The 22,207-nt window shown below is 48.0% G+C and overlaps 1 protein-coding gene across 1 annotated transcript in view; it reads right to left on the bottom strand.

The window, feature by feature from the left end:
- The window catches only part of WWOX (WW domain containing oxidoreductase), a 1,106,560-nt gene that overhangs the window by 931,966 nt on the left and 152,387 nt on the right, over positions 1–22,207 (bottom strand). The gene's annotated exons all lie outside the window — the stretch shown is intronic.

Genomic DNA, 22,207 nt, shown 5'->3' with positions numbered 1-22,207 from the left:
GCGGTAGGAGATGACGAGATTGAGGGTGTGACCGAGTCGGTGAGTGGGCGCGGTATGGTGGAGGAGGAGGTCGGCAGAGTCGAGGAGGGATAGCAGGCGGGCGGCAGAGGAGTCGTCGGGTACATCCGTATGGATGTTGAAGTCTCCAAGGATCAGAGTGGGCAGAGAGAAGGAGAGAAGGAAGGTGAGAAAGGGGTCAAGGTGGTTGAAGAAGTCGGAGGTGGGACCGGGAGGGCGGTAGATGACGGCGACAAGTAACTGCAGTGGGTGGTAGAGGCGAATGATATGGGCTTCGAAGGAGGGGAAGGAGAGGGAGGGGGGAGGAGGGATAGTGCGGAAGCGGCAACGGGGCGAGAGGAGGAAGCCAACGCCTCCTCCCTTACCGGTGAGTCTGGGGGAGTGGGAGAAGGAGAGGCCTCCCCTGACTGTGAAGAATAGCATTCTTCAGAATCAATCTTTTAGAAAGGAGTTACAGACAACCTGTAAGGAGTTGGAACTATTTAGTAAATAAAAGTGAATTACATATCAAAAGTTAAGTGATCTGTTAGATTCATAAAGATTATACGGAGGAATACTTATTCTGGCTTGTACCTAAAAGAAATGGCCAGTTGGGGGGGTGAGGGGGGTGCACTTTTAAATTCCCACACTATGAGAGGGAAGACCAAGTGTGCAACGGATCTGCAATGAATTCTTCTACATGAAACCCCTTAAGTCTGGAAATAGGAGTTTGATGGATAGCAACAGTGAGTCGAAATACATTTCATATGCACGTCACATATTGTACATGCAACTTTGAGAATTGTACCTATCAGCAGAAATCATAGCACATCCACATCTTGCCTTCATTCCAGAGTGTAGCAACAAATGAGACCATTTGCACATATTTGTTATCTAATATTTTTCACACTGATGTCGTCTGGGCAGTCCCAAAATACGTAACTAGGGAAATCAGAATTTCATATGCGACTCCAATGAGGAAAAATATTCAAGTTTACTTAATAGAATATGCATCCCTGGGACTTTTGCAATTTGAAACATATGATCTGATCAATCATTACATGCGATTTTAAAAGTACTCCTGCTGTGATTGATAGCTTGAAACAATTCAACTAACTCCCATCCATGACCTAATCAAATCTGAACTCAGATCTCCGGGGATAGAATTACAGCACATTAACTGACTGCGCTCCACTCTGAGACCTGAAACATGTTTACTTCCCTCTTCCACTCCAACATTTCAGTTTGGATATCTGCACAATGGTGATTTAGGCTGAGGAAACAAATTCTAGACACTTCCATGTTACACTACAGAAAATCCTCTGCCATTCTCGAGTAAAAGATTCCTCGGTCTTGAATGGAAATCTTATTCTATATGCTTCAGGTAAATGGCTTTTTGTTCTGCTGAGGGAGCACATGAGAATGGAGTTGTAGAAGTTCTGTTGGGGGTGGGGGGTGGGGGGCGATGGCCGGACTTGAAACTTTTCTTACGGTATTTGTTAAGCGCTATGTGGGAAGCACTCTAAGTGCTGGGGGAGACAAGAGTTGATCAGATTGGTCTCGGTCCATGTCCCACATGGGGCTCACAATGTTAATTCCCATGTTACGTATGAGGTAACTGAGGCTCCGAGAAGTTAAGTGACTTGCCCAAAGTCACAGAGCAGACAAGTGGTGGAGCAGGAATTAGAACTCAGATCCTCTGACTCTCCAGCCCATTCTTTAACCACTAGGCCATGCTGCTTCACTCACACAGAATGCATACCATAAACATCAAACCCTGAGAATAGAGAAAGGTACGTGGAAAGAGGAAACCTTTAAATGATAACCAGCCTGGCCCAGTGGAAAGAACATGGGACTGGACGGCAAGAGGCCCAGAAGCAGCCTGTCCTAGTGGATAGAGCATGGACCTTTTAAAAATCTAGATGTATTCCATCACTCAAACAATCGATGGTATTAATTGAGCACTTACTCTGTTGTAGAGCATTGCACTAAACTCTGCAGTCCATTTGTTCCTTTCCATCCCTCCCATTACTGACCGTCTCCGAGAACCCCAGCAGACTAGCGAAGTCCAATCTCCCCTCAAGAAACACACGTAGCCTTTTTCTCAACAGGTTCTATTCTTGATTCTATTTAGTTGCCATTGTTTTTACGAGATGTTCTTCCCCTTGACTCTATTTATTGCCATTGTTCTTGTCTGTCCGTCTCCCCCGATTAGACTGTAAGCCCGTCAAGCGGCAGGGACTGTCTCTGTTGCCGACTTGTTCATTCCAAGCACTTAGTACAGTGCTCTGCACATAGTAAGCGCTCAATAAATACTATTGAATGAATGAATGAAAGGTTGTGCTTTTCTAAATGTTCACCGATCCTAAATTCAGGTGCCGATTCTATCCATTAGACTCACCAGTCTATATTCCCAGGACCACCTCTGAAATCCTGCTTATAAATGGAAATGAAATGGCCAATCCTCCGGTACATTGGATTTTCGGACCAATATGCTCCATGGCCTTCCTGCATAAACTTCTTGAATGGGTGCCATTGATTCTGAGTGCTTTGTTTTGGGCCATCAACTGTGCACTCCTGAGGACACCTTTCATACCATGGACTTCCTGGCCAGCTTCCTGGTTTGGACCTGTTTGAGGAATCTTTTATCATTAGCTATATCGGTCTAGGCAAAGTACTCTTTAAACTCTCTTTTGGTCCATTTCGTTTCACCTCTGGGTCTCACCTGCCTACGGGAGGGGTATTCCTAATCTCACTCAAGGGGGGTTTTGCGTTTTTGAAAGGTAACTCTTATCTTTTTGAAAGGTAACACTTTTATTTGGCCAGGGAGGGTTTCCACTTGCTTTCTGTGTGTTTGTTTTTTTTAAGTCAATGACCCATGTTCTACATAATTAATAAGAAGAAGTAGCATGGCATAGTGGACAGAGCACGGGAGTGGGGAGTCAGAAGGTCATGGTTCTAATCCCGGCTCCGCCACTTATCTGCCATGTGACCCTGGGCAAGTCACTTCACTTCTCTGGGCCTCAGTTACCTCATCTGTAAAATGGGGTTTGAGTCTGTGAGCCCCATGTGGGACAAGGACTGTGTCCAACCTGATTTGCTTGGATCCACCCCAGCGTTTAGTACCGTACCTGGCACATAGTAAGCGCTTAATACATACTGTAATTATTATTATTACTATTGCTATGGCATTTGTTAAGCATTTACCAGTGTAAAGCACCGTTCTAAGCAATGGGGTAGACACAAGTTGATCAGGCTGGACACCCTCTCTGTCCCACATGGAGCTCACAGTCTAAGTAGGTGGGAGAGCAGGTATTTAATCTCCATTTTACAGTTGAGAAAACTGAGAGGCACCAAAAAGTTAAGCGACTTGCCCAAGGTCACCCAGCAAGCGCATGGCAGAGCTGGGATTAGAACCCAGGCCCTCTGACTCCCGGTACTGTGCTCTTCTCAAGGTTGGTCCCATATCTACTGTTAGGGTACTCAGAAGCAGGCCACTGCTGCTGGAGATGTTACAATACCAAGTTGGTGGGAGGAGAAAATGGAATAAACTTTCAGTTCACCTCCCAACTCCAATACTTTGACTAATCTGTCACACCAGCCAGATCACCAGCAAAGTCACTTGTTCGTTGTCCTCATACATGGGGATGTACATTTTACGTGGGCCTGTGGAGATTATAATAATTGATTACATAGGTCTGTGGTGACTAGTTCCACTGGCCCCCACACTTCCCAGAGAGGGGCAGAGCCCCCTCCAAGAGGGAACTGTAAAGACTCAGAAGAGACAATCGGAGAGAAGGACTGGAGAGGAAGTAGGGGCTCAGAAAATTGGGGAGGGAGACTCTCAGCCATCTGAGACAGGGGACAGCAAGCTGTATTCTGAGCAAGACATGGGGAGAGCTAGTGCTGTGGCCCTTGGATGGACATAGGGCAGGCATTTAGTACAGTGCTCTGCACACATTAAGTGCTCAACAAATACGACTGAATGAATGAACGGAGGGAGGGATCACAGAGGATCCCAGCGGAGGGTCTGGATTCACTGGAGGTTTGGGGACAAGAGTTAGGACTCTGGAGGAGCGAGATTCCCCCCCTCCCCGCCAAGGGGGCATTTCAGTTCACATTTCACTCTGCTGCCCCGATCATTTTTCAACGAAACTATTCAGTCCACGTTTCCCCACTCGAGAACTGCCAGTGGTCGTCCATCAACCTCCACGTCAAACGGAAACTCCTCGCCACTGGCTATAGGGTATTCATCACCTTGGCCCCTCCTACCTCAACTCGCTACTCTCCTACTCCCACCCAGCCTGCACACTTGGCTTCTCCAACGCCAATCTACTCAGTGTACCTCGATCTTGTCTATCTCACCATCGACCCCTTGCGCGCGTCCTGCTTCCGGCCTGGAACGCCATATCGTATCAGAAAGACGATCGCTCTGACCACCCCAAAGGCCTATTGAAATCACATCTCTTCCAAGAGGCCTTACCCGACTAAGTCCTCATTTCCTAGTCTACTTCTCAACACAGTATAATGGAGAGGGCACGGGGCCTGGGAGTCAGAAGGTCATGGGTTCTAATCCCAGCTTTGCCACTTTGCTGGATGGCCTTGGGCAAGTGACTTCATTTCTCTGTGCCTCAGTTCCCTCATTTATAAAATGGGGTTTGAGACTGAGCCCCACGTGGAACGGGGACTGTGTCCAACCCAATTTGCTTGTAATAATAATAATAGTAATAATAATGGTATTTGCTAAGCGCTATGTTCTCAGGCCCTGTACTAAGCACTGGTGTGGATACAAAGAAATCGGGTTGGACACAGTCCCTGTCCCATGTGGGGCTCACAGTCTCAATCCCCATTTTACAGATGAGGGGAATGAGGCCCAGAGAAGTGAATTGACTTGCCCAACGTCACACAGCAGAAAAGTGTCGGAGATGGAATTAGAACCCATGACCTTCTGACTCCCAGGCCCATGCTCTATCCACTACACCATGCCACCCCAGTGCTTAATACACCGCCTGGCACATAGTAAGTGCTTAACAAAAACCACAATTATTATTATTTCTGTGACGCCCTCACACATGGATTTGCAACCTTTATTCACCCTACCCTCAGCTCCACAGCACTTCTGTGCGGATACATTTTTTATTTATACTAATATCTGTTTCCACCCCTAGTTAGCTCCTTGTGGGCAAGGAAGATGTCTACCAACTCTGCTATACTGTACTCTCCCAAGTGCTCTTCACACAGTAAGCGCTCAATAAATACAATTCAACGGATCAACTGATTGATTGAGAGAGGACATACTGTGACCCAAGGACTTGGAGAGGGTGAGACTGGAAGCTGGGATGTCCCAAGAGAAGAGTGGGGAGGACCAGACAGGATCGTGACTCCCAGGCCCCCTGGGGAGAAACTGATTCGAATCAGGGAAAAGCAGTGTGAACGGGACTTGTTTCCACCGTTACCTTGTTCAGGAACTATTAAACATCACTGAGAGTGTCTGCCTGAGGTAGGAGCCGAAGGAAGGGCTCCAGGAGCCAGAGAGACACGTGAACTGGGGAGCCACAAGCACGAGAGGGAGCTTTTTCTCCACGGGCTTCCTGTAGCCGGTCCTGGCGGCGGCGTGATAAACTAGTCTCCGACGTCTAGTCTCTTTGTAAACTAGTCTCCAAGGTCTAGTCTCTTTGCTCAGGGAAACTCTGGGCCAAGACTTAGGGCTAAGAACCCCCGGAAGCATCCCAGGCCCTCTTTCTAACAGTCTCCAGGAAGCCGGCGAGTTATTTCTTTATTTTACCTACTGCTTTCAGCTCTTTCCTAACTATGGTCCACATTTATCACTGTTCCCTTTTCTAAAATGTAATAGCCTGGTCTTGATTTACTTGGCTTTCCCTCCCCACCAAGAATGTTAAATTTAATTGAGAAGTGGTCAGTATTACAGAATGCCACCTCTGCAAGATTCCATCGGTCCATGAGGAGGACGAATATATCTCCACTCTTCCGAAGTGTGTTCAAGGCCATATTGCTTCTGGACTGGTGCTATAGATCGCAGATGCAGATAGAGATATGGAGAGATGGGCTTCTCGCAGCCTCTAATCGACAAAGTGCCACATGGGAGTTGCTTCTGGCTGAGCGTCTTCAGTCAACATTCCATCCAACTTTCCCCAGATATCTTTCGGGGTGGCTCCCCAATAATGTTGCCGTATATATCTCAGAAGGAGAATTATGACCCCATAATGGTAAATGTCCTTCGATACGGAGTAAAAATGGAGGACCCTGAAACGGACAAATGAATTTCAAACAGAAACTCCTTACCACTGCCTTTAAGCACTCAATCAGCTCTCCCCTTCCTACCTTTCTTCCCCGCTACTCTCCTTCTGCAACGCAACCCTCGCACTTCACTCCTCTAACGCCAACCTACTCACCTAACCTTGATCTCATCTATCTCACCGCTGACCTCTTGCCAACAGCCACCCTCTGGCCTGCAAGTCCCTCCCCCTTCACATTCCACCACTCTCCCCACCTTCAAAGCTTTACTAAAATCACATCTCCCCAAGACGCCTCCCCCGTCTCATGCTCTGCAAACGGTAAGCACTCAATAAATACGACTGAATTTCCCCTACACTCTCTCCCTTCAGCTTCAGTAATGTACTTGGATCTGTACCCTTCAGGCATCTGATATTCCCCCCACTTTCAACCCCACAGCATTTACGTTCATATCCATAATTTACTTTGATCTCTGTCACCCCCCTCTAAGCTTCAAGCTCCCCGTGGGCAGGTAAGATGTCTGGTGTTTTGTACTCTTCCAAGTGCTTAGTTCAGTTCTCTGCACACAGGAAGCGCTCAATAAATACCACTGACTGATTGACTGATAGTGGCTCTGCTCATCAAATAATGGAGAACATACAGAATGTTCACGTAATGTGAGCTGGACTTTTTGGATACAGCCAGATGTACCCTACAGAAGCAGTGTGGTCTAGTGGATAGACTGTGGATCTGAGAGTCAGAGGACTTGGGTTCTAATCCCGGCTTCGCCATTTGCCTGCTCTGCGACCTTAGGCAATTCATTTACCATCTCTGTGCCTCAGCTACCTCAGCTGCAAAATGGGGACTGAGACTGTTAGCGCCATGGGGTACAAAGATGGTGTCCGATCTGATTAGTCTGTGTCTACCCCAGCAGACAGAACAGTGCTTGACGCACAGTAAGCACTTTACAAATACCATCATTAGCATTGTTAATATATAACCAGGGCTGACGTTTATAGTGGGAATCATTCCTTATGGACACACTAAACCATCTTTGCAATCCTAACGATTGTATGCAAACCACCCATAACAACAGCCCCATGTCCACTGAGTTTGGATTTTGGGTGATCCTATAAAAGCAACAGTTGTAGGCAGACAGATCTTCTGCAAGATTCTGCCTCCGTGCTTAATTTGAATTGGGACTCAGCCCCAGTCTCTCTGGCTTAGCGCATCCTATTCCTGGCTACATAGGCAACTTTAACGCCAGAGTTGGTTGCAATTTTGAGGCCTGACCCAAAAGCTTCAGAGAGACTGGTGTAGGTTAGGCAAACATATTTCTTTCTGAATATACGTGCGAGCGATCGGTTGGTTATCTCAAGCACTGTACTCCACCTGGCCACAACTGTTCCACAGTGCTTATGTACATCTACAGTACTTATGCACGTATCCATAATGTATTTATTTATATGAATGTCTGTCTCCCCATCTACACGGTCAGCTCACTGTGGGCAGAGAACGTGTCCACCAACTCTTGTTACACTGTAGTCTCCCAAGCACTTAATCCAGTGCTCTGCATTCACAGGAAGCGCTCAATAAATACGTCCCACTGATTGATAGATACAAGACAAAACCACATGGATGCACCTCTGCTCCTCTCCCTGCCATCTGGTAGATGATGCCACTGGAAAGCAGAGTGATATACAAAATGGTATGGTCAGATGCTGCCGGACCAGTGCCTTGTAGGCAACAGAATGAAATTTAAGTTGGCACTGTCATGGCACCATCAGCATAGGCCATCTAATGGGAAAGGTCTACATATGTGGATAGAGCCCGGGCCTGGGAGTCAGAAGGTCACGGGTTCTAATCCCTGTTCCGCTGCTTGTCTGCTGTGTGACCTTGGGCAAGTCATTTCACTTCTCTGTGCCCCAGTTATCTCATCTGTAAAATGAACATTGAAACTGAGCCCCACATGGGAGAGAGACTGTGTCCAACTCGACTTGCCTGTATCCACCCCAGCGCTTAGTACAATGTCTGGCACATAGTAGGCGCTTAACAATTACCAATTGTAATTGTAACTGTCCAGGTTTTAGGTCTACCTACCAAACACTGTGAGGTAGATGACAGCACGGATCAAGCTCTTAGAACGAACTCTCATATTTCAAGAGCAGCAATCTTGACACTGTCCAGTTAGTAAGCCAAATACAACCAAGGCTGCTTGACTTTGCCAAGAGAAAGTGACAAGATGGGTTCGATGAAAATGATAGCTTTTTTTTTTTAGGTTTTTGTGAAGCGCTTACTACGTGCCAGACACTGTACTAAGTGCTGGGGTAGATGTAAGTTAATCAGGTTGGACAGAGTCCCAATCCCGCTTAGAGCTCACGGCCTTAATCTCCACTTTACAGATGAGGTACTTGAGGCCCAGAGGAGTGAGGTGACTTGCCAAGGTCACACGGCAGACAAGTGGCGGAGCCGGAATCTGAACTGACCAGCGAAGGCCTCAGACAGTGCTCTGCCAATAGTAAGCGCTCAATAAATATGACTGAATGAATGAATACCGCCATAAGTGACCTGGATCAGTTTCCTCCAATTAAGCATCCTGTACAGCCTGGGCATGTCACTCCCCTTCTTAAACACCTCCAGTGGTTGCCTATCAACCTCCGCTCCAAACAAAAACTCCTCACTCTAGGCTTCAAGGCTCTACATCACCTTGCCCCTTCCTACCTCTCCTCCCTTCTCTCTTTCTACTGCCCACCCCGCACGCTCCGCTCCTCTGCCGCCCACCTCCTCACCGTCCCTGGGTCTCGCCTATCCTGCCGTCGACCCCCGGGCCACGTCTCCCGCGGTCCTGGAATGCCCTCCCTCCTCACCTCCGCCAAACTGATTCTCTTCCCCTCTTCAAAACCCTACTTAAAACTCACCTCCTCCAAGAGGCCTTCCCAGACTGAGCTCCCCTTCTCCCTCTACTCCCTCTACCGGCCCCCTTTCACCTCTCCGCAGCTTAACCCTCTTTTCCCCCCATTTCCCTCTGCTCCTCCCCCTCTCCCTTCCCATCCCCTCAGCACTGTACTCGTCTGCTCAACTGTATATATTTTCATTACCCTATTTATTTTGTTAATGAAATGTACATCGCCTTGATTCTATTTAGTTGCCATTGTTTTTACGAGATGTTCTTCCCCTTGACTCTATTTATTGCCATTGTTCTTGTCTGTCTCCCCCAATTAGACTGTAAGCCCATCAAACGGCAGGGACTGTCTCTATCTGTTGCCAACTGGTTCATTCCAAGCGCTTAGTACAGTGCTCTGCACATAGTAAGCGCTCAATAAATACTATTGAATGAATGAATGAATACGGCCGCCCACCACGTCAAAAGAACTGAAGGTTATGAATTAAGACTATGAGCTCTGTGTGGGACAAGGACTGTGCCTAATCCGATTTGCTTGTACCCACCCCAACGCTTAGCACAGTGCCCGGCACATAGTAAATGCTTAACAAACACCAAAATCACTGCAATTATTATCCAGCGTCAGACACAAAAGCCACTGGTCCAGATGGCATTGGGAACAAGCTCACCGGAAAGCTTACTGCTCTCCTGCACATATAATAATAATAATTGTGGTATTCATTCATTCATTCATTCAATAGTATTTATTGAGCGCTTACTATGTGCAGAGCACTGTACTAAGCGCTTGGGATGAACAGGTCGGCAACAGATAGAGACAGTCCCTGCCGTTTGACGGGCTTACAGTCTAATCGGGGGAGACAGACAGACAAGAACAATGGCACTAAACAGCGTCAAGGGGAAGAACATCTCGTAAAAACAATGGCGACTAAATAGAATCAAGGCGATGTACAATTCATTAACAAAATAAATAGGGTAACGAAAATATATACAGGTGAGCGGACGAGTACAGTGCTGTGGGGATGGGAAGGGAGAGGTGGAGGAGCAGAGGGAAAAGGGGAAAATGAGGCTTTAGCTGCGGAGAGGTAAAGGGGGGATGGCAGAGAGAGTAGAGGGGGACGAGGAGCTCAGTCTGGGAAGGCCTCTTGGAGGAGGTGATTTTTAAGTAAGGTTTTGAAGAGGGAAAGAGAATCAGTTTGGCGGAGGTGAGGAGGGAGGGCGTTCCAGGACCGCGGGAGGACGTGACCCGGGGGTCGACGGCGGGATAGGCAAGACCGAGGGACGGTGAGGAGGTGGGCGGCAGAGGAGCGGAGCGTGCGGGGTGGGCGGTAGAAAGAGAGAAGGGAGGAGAGGTAGGAAGGGGCAAGGTGATGGAGAGCCTTGAAGCCTAGAGTGAGGAGTTTTTGTTTGGAGCGGAGGTCGATAGGCAACCACTGGAGTTGTTTAAGAAGGGGAGTGACATGCCCAGATCGTTTCTGCAGGAAGATGAGCCGGGCAGCGGAGTGAAGAATAGACCGGAGCGGGGCGAGAGAGGAGGAAGGGAGGTCAGAGAGAAGGCTGACACAGTAGTCTAGCCGGGATATAACGAGAGCCCGTAATAGTAAGGTAGCCGTTTGGGTGGAGAGGAAAGGGCGGATCTTGGCAATATTGTAGAGGTGAAACCGGCAGGTCTTGGTAACGGATAGGATGTGTGGGGTGAACGAGAGGGACGAGTCAAGGATGACACCGAGATTGCGGGCCTGCGGGACGGGAAGGATGGTCGTGCCATCCACGGTGATGGAGAAGTCTGGGAGCGGACCGGGCTTGGGAAGGAAGATGAGGAGCTCAGTCTTGCTCATGTTGAGTTTTAGGTGGCGGGCCGACATCCAGGTGGAGACGTCCCGGAGGCAGGAGGAGATGCGAGCCTGAAGGGAGGGGGAGAGGACAGGGGCGGAGATGTAGATCTGCGTGTCATCTGCGTAGAGATGGTAGTCAAAGCCGTGAGAGCGGATGAGTTCACCGAGGGAGTGAGTGTAAATGGAGAACAGAAGAGGGCCAAGAACTGACCCTTGAGGAACTCCAACAGTTAAAGGATGGGAGGGGGAGGAGGCTCCAGCGTAGGAGACCGAGAATGATCGGCCAGAGAGGTAAGAGGAGAACCAGGAGAGGACAGAGTCGGTGAAGCCAAGGTGAGATAAGGTATGGAGGAGGAGGGGATGGTCGACAGTGTCAAAGGCAGCAGAGAGGTCAAGGAGGATCAGAATGGAGTAGGAGCCATTGGATTTGGCAAGAAGGAGGTCATGGGTGACCTTAGAGAGAGCAGTCTCGGTAGAGTGGAGGGGACGGAAGCCAGATTGGAGGGGGTCTAGGAGAGAATGGGAGTTAAGGAATTCTAGGCATCGATTGTAGACGACTCGTTCTAAGATTTTGGAAAGGAAGGGTAGTAGGGAGATAGGACGATAACTGGAGGGGGAAGTGGGGTCAAGAGCGGGTTTTTTTAGGATGGGGGAGACGTGGGCATGTTTGAAGGCAGAGGGGAAGGAGCCCTTGGAGATCGAGTGGTTAAAAATAGAAGTTAAGGAAGGGAGGAGGGCAGGGGCGATGGTTTTAAGAAGGTGAGAGGGAATGGGGTCCGAGGCGCAGGTGGAGGGGGTGGCACTTGCGAGGAGGGAGGAGATCTCCTCTGAGGATACTGCAGGGAAGGATGGGAAAGTAGGGGAGGGGGTTGTTGGGGGGGAGGGGAGAGGCGGAGGGGTGACTTTGGGGAGCTCAGACCTGATCGTGTTGATTTTCGTGAGGAAATAGGTGGCCAGATCATTGGGGGTGAGAGATGGGGGAGGGGGAGGAACAGGGGGCCTAAGGAGAGAGTTAAAGGTCCGGAACAATCGGCGGGGGTGACGGGCATGGGTGTCGATGAGGGAGGAGAAGAAGCTTTGCCTGGCGGAGGAGAGGGCAGAGTTAAGGCAGGAAAGGATAAATTTGAAGTGTGTGAGGTCGGCTTGGTGCTTGGACTTTCGCCATCAGCGCTCAGCAGCTCGAGCATAGGAGCGTAGGAGGCGGACGGAGGAGGTGATCCAGGGCTGTGGGTTAGTGGAGCGAGAGCGGCGGAGGGAAAGGGGGGCGAGAGAGTCGAGATGAGTAGAGAGGGTGGAGTTGAGAGCGGAGACCTGATCGTCGAGAGTGGGAAAAGAGGACAGGGCGGCAAGGTGAGGAGAGATGCTATTGGAAAGACGGATGGGATCGAGAGAGCGGAGGTCTCTGTGGGGCCGTAGCGAAGATTTGCAGGGGGAGGGAGTGTGAGAGATGAGGCAGGTGAGAAGGTTATGGTCAGAGAGAGGGATTTCAGAGTTGGTGAGTGAGGAGATAGTGCAGCGGTAGGAGATGACGAGATCGAGGTTGTGACCGAGTCGGTGAGTGGGCGCGGTATGGTGGAGGAGGAGGTCGGCAGAGTCGAGGAGGGATAGCAGGCGGGCGGTAGAGGAGTCGTCGGGTACATCCGTATGGATGTTGAAGTCTCCAAGGATCAGAGTGGGCAGAGAGAAGGAGAGGAGGAAGGTGAGAAAGGGGTCAAGGTGGTTGAAGAAGTCGGAGGTGGGACCAGGAGGGCGGGGTGGTATTTGTTAAGCGCTTACTATGTGCCAGGCAGTGGGGTTCAAAGACACGTGGGTGGTCCAGCTGTAGAAGAGAAAGGACGATTGTGTCTGCTGTGACAACCAGTATGGAATATCTCTCCCGGCCCCTGCTGGGAAGGTTCTAGCCAGAATAATGGTGAACTGTCTGAATAGCTGACGGGGAAGCCACTGCAGCTTTCAAGCCAAATGCGGTGCTATTCACATGATTTTCTGCCTCTAGGTAGCTGCAAGAGAAATGCAGCGAGAAGAACCAGGACCCGCACGCGGTCTTCATTGACGTCACCGTCCGCAGGCTCTTCTTCGCAGCTTTAGTTGGCTGAAAATGTTGGTTACCATCATAAAGTCATTCCGTGATAGAACAACAGTCAGAATTCTGGATCAGGACTCTCACGAATGGCATCAAGATGAGGTGAGAAGCAGCGTGGCTTAGCAGATGAAGCACGGGCCTGGGAGTCAGAAGGTCATGGGTTCTAATCCCAGCTCTGCACGTAGAGAAGCAGCATGGTTTAGTGGAAAGAGCACGGGCTTTGGAGTCAGGGCTCATGAGTTCGAATCCCAGCTCTGCCACTTGTCGGCTGTGTGACTGTGGGCAAGTCACTTAACTTCTCTGTGCCTCAGTTCCCTCATCTGTAAAATGGGGATTAAGACTGTGAGCCCCACGTGGGACAACCTGATTCCCCTGTGTCTACCCCAGCGCTTAGAACAGTGCTCGGCACATAGTAAGCGCTTAACAAATACCAACATTATAACATTATTATTATTATGTCTGCTGTGTAACCTTGGTCAAGTCACTTCACTTCTCTGGGTCTCAGTTACCTCATCTGTAAAATGGGGATTAAAACTGTGAGCCCTATGCGGGACAAAGAAGCAGCGTGGCTTAGTGGAAAGAGCCCGGGCTTGGGAGTCAGAGGTCATGGGTTCAAATCCCAGCTCTGCCACTTGTCAGCTGGGTGACTGTGGACAAGTCACTTCACTTCTCTGTGCCTCAGTTATCTCATCTGTAAAATGGGGATTAAGACTGTGAGCCCCATGAGGGACAACCTGACTACCCTGTATCTACCCCAGCGCTTAGAACAGTGCTCTGCACATAGTAAGCGCTTAACAAATACCAACATTATTATTATGTCCAACCTGACTAAACTGTGTCCAGCCCAGTATTTAGAACAGAGCTTGGCACATAGGAAGCACTTAACAAATACCATGATTATTATTCTTAATTCTTGCAACTGTGCTTTTCACCGTAATGTTCATGGCCTTGCTGACTGAAGAAACGTGAACTCTGCATGCATTATCACCTAGATGGTGGGTTCTAATCCCGGCTCTGCCACTTGTCTGCTGCGTGACCTTGGGCAAGTCCCTTCACTTCTCTGGGCCTCATCTGTAAAATGGGGATGAAGACTGTGAATCCCATGGGTGTCAGGGACTGTGTCCAACCCGATTAGCTTGTATCCACCCTAGTGCTTAGAACAGGGCTTGACACATAGTCAGCGCTTAACGTACACCGCCATTATCAAGAGTACTTTTGGACCGGCGGTGACTTTGTACAAAGGCAATGGAGGCAAGATTCTCAATCGTGAACAATTTCTGGCAGACAATCCTCACGGTAGTGGCCAAGCCTTAGTCAATTAGTCACTTAATGCGCTTCATCCCTGTCCTTCTTTCCCAGCACCAACGCTCATCATCCCTCCCACCGCACCGGCCCCTATCAGCTCACTCCCATCCCACCCCTTCCTACCCCCTCCTACTACCGCGCCATCACCTCTCCTCACCCTTGCCCCACAGCCTTAGCCAAGTGTGGCCAGTGAAACCCCATCTCCATCATGGGAAAGCTTCCCTTCATACTCATCTCTAGACTGTAGACTCGACTGTAAGCTCGTTACGAGCGGGGAACAAGTCTGCTAATTCTGGTATGTTGTATTCTCCCAAGTGCTAAGCACAGTGCTCTGCATATAGTAAGCATTCAATAAATACCACTGATTGATTGATCAATCTCTGACCTGTTCCTGACCCAGTCACTGCTCCACCTCGCTCTCCCCAGATGACATTGTCTCCCCGTCACTCTCTCCAGAGGGGGACTCATCCTCTTCCACTCCCAAAGGGTCACTGGGAATGGGGGAGGAGTTGGGTTCCTTCTTGCTCCCCACTGCCACTTTCACACCATCCCACTACCCCTTATCACCCACTCCAGTTACCAGTCACCGTCGCCTACCGCCCCCCACCCCCCAAGACCCACCTGCAACTTTTAGAACCATTTTGATCCCTTTCTCACATTTCTCCTCTCTTTCTCCATCCCTACACTGACCGCTGGGTACTTAGCTATCCATGTGGATGTCCCCAGTGTTCCTTCCATTGTACACTTCCTCTCACTCCTCTACTCCAGTGACCTCTTGCTCCGCCCCACCTCATCACACACTCACCAACTTGGGCACACACTTCATCTTATAATCTCTAGTCACTGACTGTACAATCTCTCTCTTCCCCAACTGTGAAATTCCTCTATCCAACCACCACTTCCTCTCCTGCTTTCCCTTCCTCATGCTCACTCTCTGCAAATCTGTCCTTTTCCTCCAGTTTGGACTGGACTGGGGAGAGACAGGAGGCAGGGAGGTCAGTAGGGGGATGAGGTGATAGTCAAGGCAGGATAGGATAAGTGATTGGATCAGAGTAGCAGCAGTTTGGATGGAGAGGAAAGGGCGGATTCTAGAGATCTTGTGAAAGTACAACTGATGGGACTTGGGGACAGGCTGAAATCGCGGGTAGAATACCAGAGATGAGGCTTGTGAGACAGGGAGGATGGTGCTGTTTTTGACACAGGTGGGAAAGACATGGGAAGGACAGGGTTTGGGTGGAGAGATGAGGACTTCTGCTTTGAATATGCTAGGTTTGAGGTGATGGCGGGACATCCAGGCAGAGGTGTCCTGGAGACAGGAGGAAATGCAAGACTGCAGAGAAGGAGAAAGGCCCGGGCCAGAGAGGTAGATTTGGGAACCACCTGCGTAGGGATTGTAGTTGAAAGCATGGGAGCGAATGAGTTCTCCAAGAACCTCCAATGGCTGCCCATTCACCTCCGCATCAACAAAACCTCCCTACCGTCGACTTTGAAATGATACTCGATCGTCTTTCCTCCTCTTACCTTACCTCGCTGTCTTCCAACTACAACTCATCCTGCACGCTTCGCTCCCCCGATACCAACCAAATCACTGTACCTCGATCTCATCTATCTCACCCACCTCCTCCCTCTGGACTGGAATTTCCTCCCTCTTCTTTTCTGGCAGACCATCACTCTCCCCACCTTCAAAACCTTATTAAAATCACTTCTACTCCAAGAGGCCTTCATCAACTTTCCCCCACTCCCTCTCCCTTCTGCATTATCTATGGACTTGGATCTGTATCCTTTAAGTACTTGAAATTCACCCTACCCTCAGCCCCACAGCACTTATGTCCATATGCATAATTTATTTTAGTGTCTGTCTCCTCCTCTAGACCATAAGCTCTTTGAGGACAGGGAACGTGTCTACCGACTCTGTTGTACTGTACTCTCCCAAGCTTCAAGAACAGTGCTCTGCACAGTAAATGCTCAATAAATGCTTTCGACCAATTGCCTGGACAATACATTGGGCTGACAATCAGTCTGAAAATGACCAAAATCATGCTTCTACCACAGTCTGATACCACAGCTCCTGCTCAGTACTATCCATCAATGCTGTGCGGTTTTTAGCCATCAAAATGTTCCCCTCCTTGGGTAACCTGCTTTCAGAAAATTCTCTCACTGATTAGGATGGCTCAGGACACATCGGCATGGCCGATGTGGAATTTGGAATGCCGGAACATTGGCTCTGGAAAGAAAGGGGAGTCAGTATAAGGATTATTGTCTACTGTGCAGTTGTCATCACAATACCACTATACGGCTGTGAGGCAGGGACGCCATTCTGAGGAGGCAGGAAACAACTCAACCAGTCCCATCTGTGCTGCCTGAGGCAGAGCGCTGACATAAACTGGCAAACTCCCATCCCAAACACTGATGCCTGGCAACACCGTAGAATCAGGGGCACTGAGGTGATGATAATCAGAACTCAGCTGAAGAGACTGAAAAGATGTACTGAAATCCACTCTCGGGGCCTGTTCCATTAATACCAGTGTGTGGGAACCCCGGGCCCGAGACAGGGTCTCTTGGTGTCTCGTCGGCCACTTGGCTATTCAGTCCTTTGGGGACAAACACGCATCATTAGGAGCTGCAGCAAAGGAGAAGTGCTCTGGCGAAAGGTGGTTTCAAGTGCTGCAGAACAGCCAGCGCTAATCTTCACAGGGACATTCTGTGGTTGACTGCGGGCCTCCCACGACAAAACTCACTAAACACGACGAGTCCAAAGCACGTCCCTCACTTTCGACAGGAGACCTCATCTCAAGAATGTAATACGGGAACTCCAGACGGATATTTGACCAATAACACAGGCATCGCGGATAGGCAAAAAAACGTCATCTGTTTTTGGGAGTTGTCAAGGAAACTTTAAGCCCAGCCTCTTCCCAAGAAGCTGAAAGGTTCAGAGGCTTATTAAAATCACACCTTCAAGAGGCCTTCTTCGATGAAGCCTCTTTCCCCACTACTCCCTCTCTCTGCTGCATCACCTATGCACTTGGATCTGTACCGTGTGGGCATTGGATATTCACCCCCAGCTTCAGCCCCCCACTGCACTCACGTACGCATCCGCAGTTGATCGATCGATTTATATTAGTGTCCGTCTCCCCCTATCCGTACAATAAGTTCCTGGTGGGCAGAGAACGTGTCCTCCAACTCTACTGCATTGTACTCTCCGAAGGACTTAGCTCAGTGCTCTGCATACCGTAAGCACTCGATAAACACAACTGATTCTAGCTCACCTCGTAACGGTTCCGGTAGGATAAAAGCCAGATATTACTTCTCCAAAGTGGAGAAAGGACCCTATTTTGTAAGTTATCATTCTGATGGTAAAAACGCCTCAAAAATAATCATCTCCAGAATACTTGCATCAGAGCTCTCTCACAGTCTCCACACATGCCTTCAAGCAGGTTGCCTTTTACAAGGAGATAATGGTGGTGAATGTATTCACTCCTCTGTCACCCCAGGCTTTCTTCTCTGCCTTGAGGGAAAAGGAGGGGACAGCCCCAAATCTCTAGACTATTTTAGAGTACTTCCCAAGAGTGTGTACAGAAGGAGTGAAAATGAAGAATAAAGATCTTCATGGGATTACTTACCTTGGGATCATGTCACTTTTTCAGCACCCTAAAACTGAAATACCTGAACTACTTGAAATAAATGTCACTACATTTGTCAGGAACTGACACAACCAATTAATATTACAAATTCACTTTGGATTAAATGCTTCAACCTCCCAAGTTATAAACTGCTGAACATCACAATTTCATATCACACCAATGGGCCAACTTTACCGTGGCTATAAATACTATGAAATATATCCTGATTAATTGCTAGAAGAGCTGGAACTAGGAGTCGTGTTTCTGAGATCTGACACTTGCACTGTGCCCAAAGTTAACAGACAGTATTCGGGTCTTGGCTGCAAAATATTTTTCTTCCATACCAAATTAAAAAATAAAAAAGTATGTCACCGTTCTACCTTCTGCTACTTAACGGACGCATTATGTAACATTAAAGTTGGGGCTTTGGACCTGGGTTGTCCAAAGATTTAGCTGGTTGTGCTTTTTTAGAGATGTCACAGCCATACATCAGCTCCTAATGATGCACAGCTGAGCCCATAGCACTGAAGATTCACCAACTGTAAATGAACTGGGAGTCACTGTGCCTCGATTTAACTTCCAGCAAGACAGCTATGCCCTGCTCTGCCTCATGGGGGTTGGCCTAATTCTTTTCCGGTGTTAGCTTAGTGATCTGCTGAAAAACTTACTTTTTCAAAGTCACCCAAATGATTTTTGTATCGTTTTAAAAGAGGCTCTGATCCGTGATATGCCAGGGGAAGCAGCGTGGCCTAGCAGAAAGAGAATGGGCCTGGAGGTCAGCGGGCCTGGGTTCTAATCCCGGCTCTGCCCTTTGTCTGCTGTCTGACCTTGGGCAAGCCACTTGGTTTCTCTGTGCCTCAGTTTCCTCATCTGTCAAATGGGGATTAAATCCTCTCCCTCCAACTTGGACTGTGAATCTCATGCGGGACAGGGATTGATTATCTTGCATGTACCCCAGTCTTTAGTACAGTGTCTGGCACACGGTAAGAATGTAACGAGTACCGTTAAGGGGAAAAAAAAAAGTCCTGGAGTTGAAGTATTTTAACGCCCGCAGTAGTTCATAGTTCCCAACCAATAGCGCTGGAAATTCCATTATCTATCTTATTTCTTAACGTTATTGATGATAAAGGTATATCCACTTCTAACAAGGACATGATACATAAACAATCTCCAAATCCATACAAAGAGTAGCCAGCGCATTATCCATGCCGAATAAACTCAGTAGGCCTTGGAAATAAGGTTTTAAAAGGAAGCTGAAGCCTGAATATGTGAGAATCTGGAATAAAATGAAAATGTGTCAAAAACAAATTACAAACCTTCCAAATATAGCATTACACATGAATGAGTGGTAATACTAAAGCATCAGTCAAACACAAAGTGTATATTGGGGCTCACATTTCATCAGATAGATTTTGCTCTTGGGTCAACAATTAGTAACCTCAGTTCCAGGCACTGGCATGTGAGATCCTACCACTCAATACTGTGGCTCATTTTCCATCTGCTTCAGCTATTTCTTCCTTACTGTGACGTGTCTGCTTTTTGTTTTTCGAAAGATGAAAGCATTCTACTTCACTTTTCTTCAAGAGCAGTGGGGGATCACTTTCTTCCCTTCAGTTTGAACAGAAACAACTATTAACTGCTTAGTATAAGAAAAAAGAAGGTGGATGAAATCTATATTGCAGCTATCTAACAATAATGGAATTTTTACCTTTCAAAAAATGAAGCTAAATTACCCAATGCAAAGAGAAGTTTACGCCAATTCAAATAGAAATTTCAGAGAACCATAAAAACCCTTCGCCTTTACTACATAGCTTTCCAGTAGGTAAATTAATAGAGAAGACTTTCAAGATTTACTTTATCAAGCACAGAGATTAAAGAGTATTTGAAAGTCATTCTCAGAACCGCAAAGGCTTTCAAAATCCAAATGAATTGAGCCTACCTTCAGATTTACCTGCTTTTCAGATACAGAACAGATTTAAAATAAGAGGGAAAAGTTAAAGCAGCTAAACATATCGGAAACAAGGAACGAAAATGACAATTAAGGAATTCTGCTTCTGGCAATAAAACGTTAAGTCTTTTTATCTTGATCTCAAAAGCCAGCCACGGAAAATATTACTCAGACTGGGGTTTATACCGGTTAGAGAGCTATATGAAAAGACGTAGGCTATAATCACATTCTTTCTCCAAGTTGGGTGGGAAATAATGCATCTGCCACTCCACAACTTACCCCACTACAAGTTCAATTCTTTCATCGTTTCTGCTCGTGCCTACGAACAACTCTTGTTCCAAACAATACATGGTGGGGGGAAACGAGCAGAACGTAGGAACAGAACTCTGCTTGTGTTTTAATGACCCCATCATTTGCAGCCGCTTTTACTCTTACCCACAATGCCACCTATTCAATTTAATCACGCCACAGCAGGCTTTTCACTTAAATAAATTGATCTGGCCCCAAAAGACAGGCAACGTCTTCAGGCCACAGGGACTCTTGAGCATGCTGCCTGAGAGTCTGAAACCCTAGTTTCCAGACAGCGTGGATCCCAGCTGATTTATCGTCCGGGGAACAACAGCCTATAGCCGGCATGCCAGACAGCGGTACCTGGGGAGAGGCGAGGACCCAGACTGGTGGCTTTCCACGTTTTAGGGGTACTTACAAAGCTACTTCCCAAGGATCGTCTCTCTGTGGGATTGCAATCTTGGGGAAAATCTGTGGTGAAAATCCCCGAGAAGCAAAGGAGCTCTTCTGTAGTCAAGGAAATGTGGAAGCCCCATAAGAGGGTAGCGGGTTAAGTGAAGTCAAGAAATTAGGTAAACCAAAAATGAGTTTATAGGGCACTGGCAAGGGTTGGCAAAGCTAAAAATAAAAGGTGTGTGCTCCAAATATATCAAAAGGAGGAAGCTGGCTAGGAATCGGCAGTAATCAATCAATGGTAGGCGGGGATGAGTTGATTGAGTACTTTAAGGGTGAAAAAAGTTCCACTCAGAGATGAACTGAAAGCTGAACAGCTCGATGAGTTCTTCTTGGGTCCTATCCGAGCAACATGCTTTTTGTAAGGGGAAATCATTCTTCACCAGTCAGCTGGAGTGCTTTGAAGGGTTCAATAACCACGTGGATAAATGGCAGCCAGCAAACATAAGATAATCCCATTTTCAAAAGGTCTTTGACAAATTCCACACCACAGGCTCTTCAAAAAACTGGACCACCATGGGATGGGAAGGAATGTCCTCCCGTAGAAGTAGAGGGAAAAGTTAGGGAGGGGCGTTAGGCGGTATATCCCTAACCTACGAAGGATATCAACATGTGGTATTCGCCCCACCCTCGGCCCCACAGCACTTACGTACGTCTCAATAAATTGAATGTTATACATTATTTTTATTTACGTCTGGTCTGTAAGCTCACTGTTGGCAGGGTCCGGATTCTACCAACTCTGTTGTATTGTAGTCTCCTAAGCACTTAGTACAGTGCTCTGCACACAGTAAGTGCTCAATAAATATCATTGTTGATGATGAAGATGTCAAGGACGACGTCCATCTAATGGTTCCTTCAGCACCCCGCTGTCACCGTTGGAGACGGAATATTGGGCTGGATGCAGAGGAGAGTGCCCCTCATTCATTCATTCAATAGTATTTATTGAGCGTTTACTATGTGCAGAGCATTGTATTAAGCGCTTGGAATGTACAATTTGGCAACAGATAGAGACAATCTCTGCCCAATGACAGGCTCACAGTCTAATCGTCAAGTTTTGGTTAGATATGAAGCAGAGCTCTCTAACAATCAACGGTGGATCTCCAAATGGATTCCAGAGGAAGCCTGAGGAATATCTTTCTCTGGGGGTTTCCCTCCTTTAAGGATAGTTAACTACAGCAGATACCAGACCTTAAACTGGTACTGGTAAATGTCGAACACCTCCAACCAGAGGGAAGGGCTGGGAAAGGACACAAGAGGCGGGGAGTGGGCTGGGGAAGGAGCCTCTCCGCCATTCTGGGGGTAGAAGGTATGAGTCACGATCCTGGAAGGACACGGGTGACAGAGAGGGATCTGAAAAATAAACTCAGTGGATTAGGATACCCAGGAGGTTTGGGGTCCTGAGCTTAGAACACCAGAGGAGTTAGACTTCTACCCCTGAGGGGAAGAAACAATCTAGAGAATTGGTAGCCAGTTTAGCCTGGCATCCAAAGAGTCTAAGGGAAAAACTTGGAGAATGAATGAATGGGATCAGGGGCTCCCAGGTAG

Source organism: Ornithorhynchus anatinus, chromosome X2 (assembly GCF_004115215.2).
Source record: "Ornithorhynchus anatinus isolate Pmale09 chromosome X2, mOrnAna1.pri.v4, whole genome shotgun sequence".
NCBI classification, from domain to species: Eukaryota; Metazoa; Chordata; class Mammalia; order Monotremata; family Ornithorhynchidae; genus Ornithorhynchus; species Ornithorhynchus anatinus.
The sequence above is the reverse complement of the archived record's forward strand: the minus strand, read 5'-3'. Positions and strand labels throughout refer to the sequence as shown.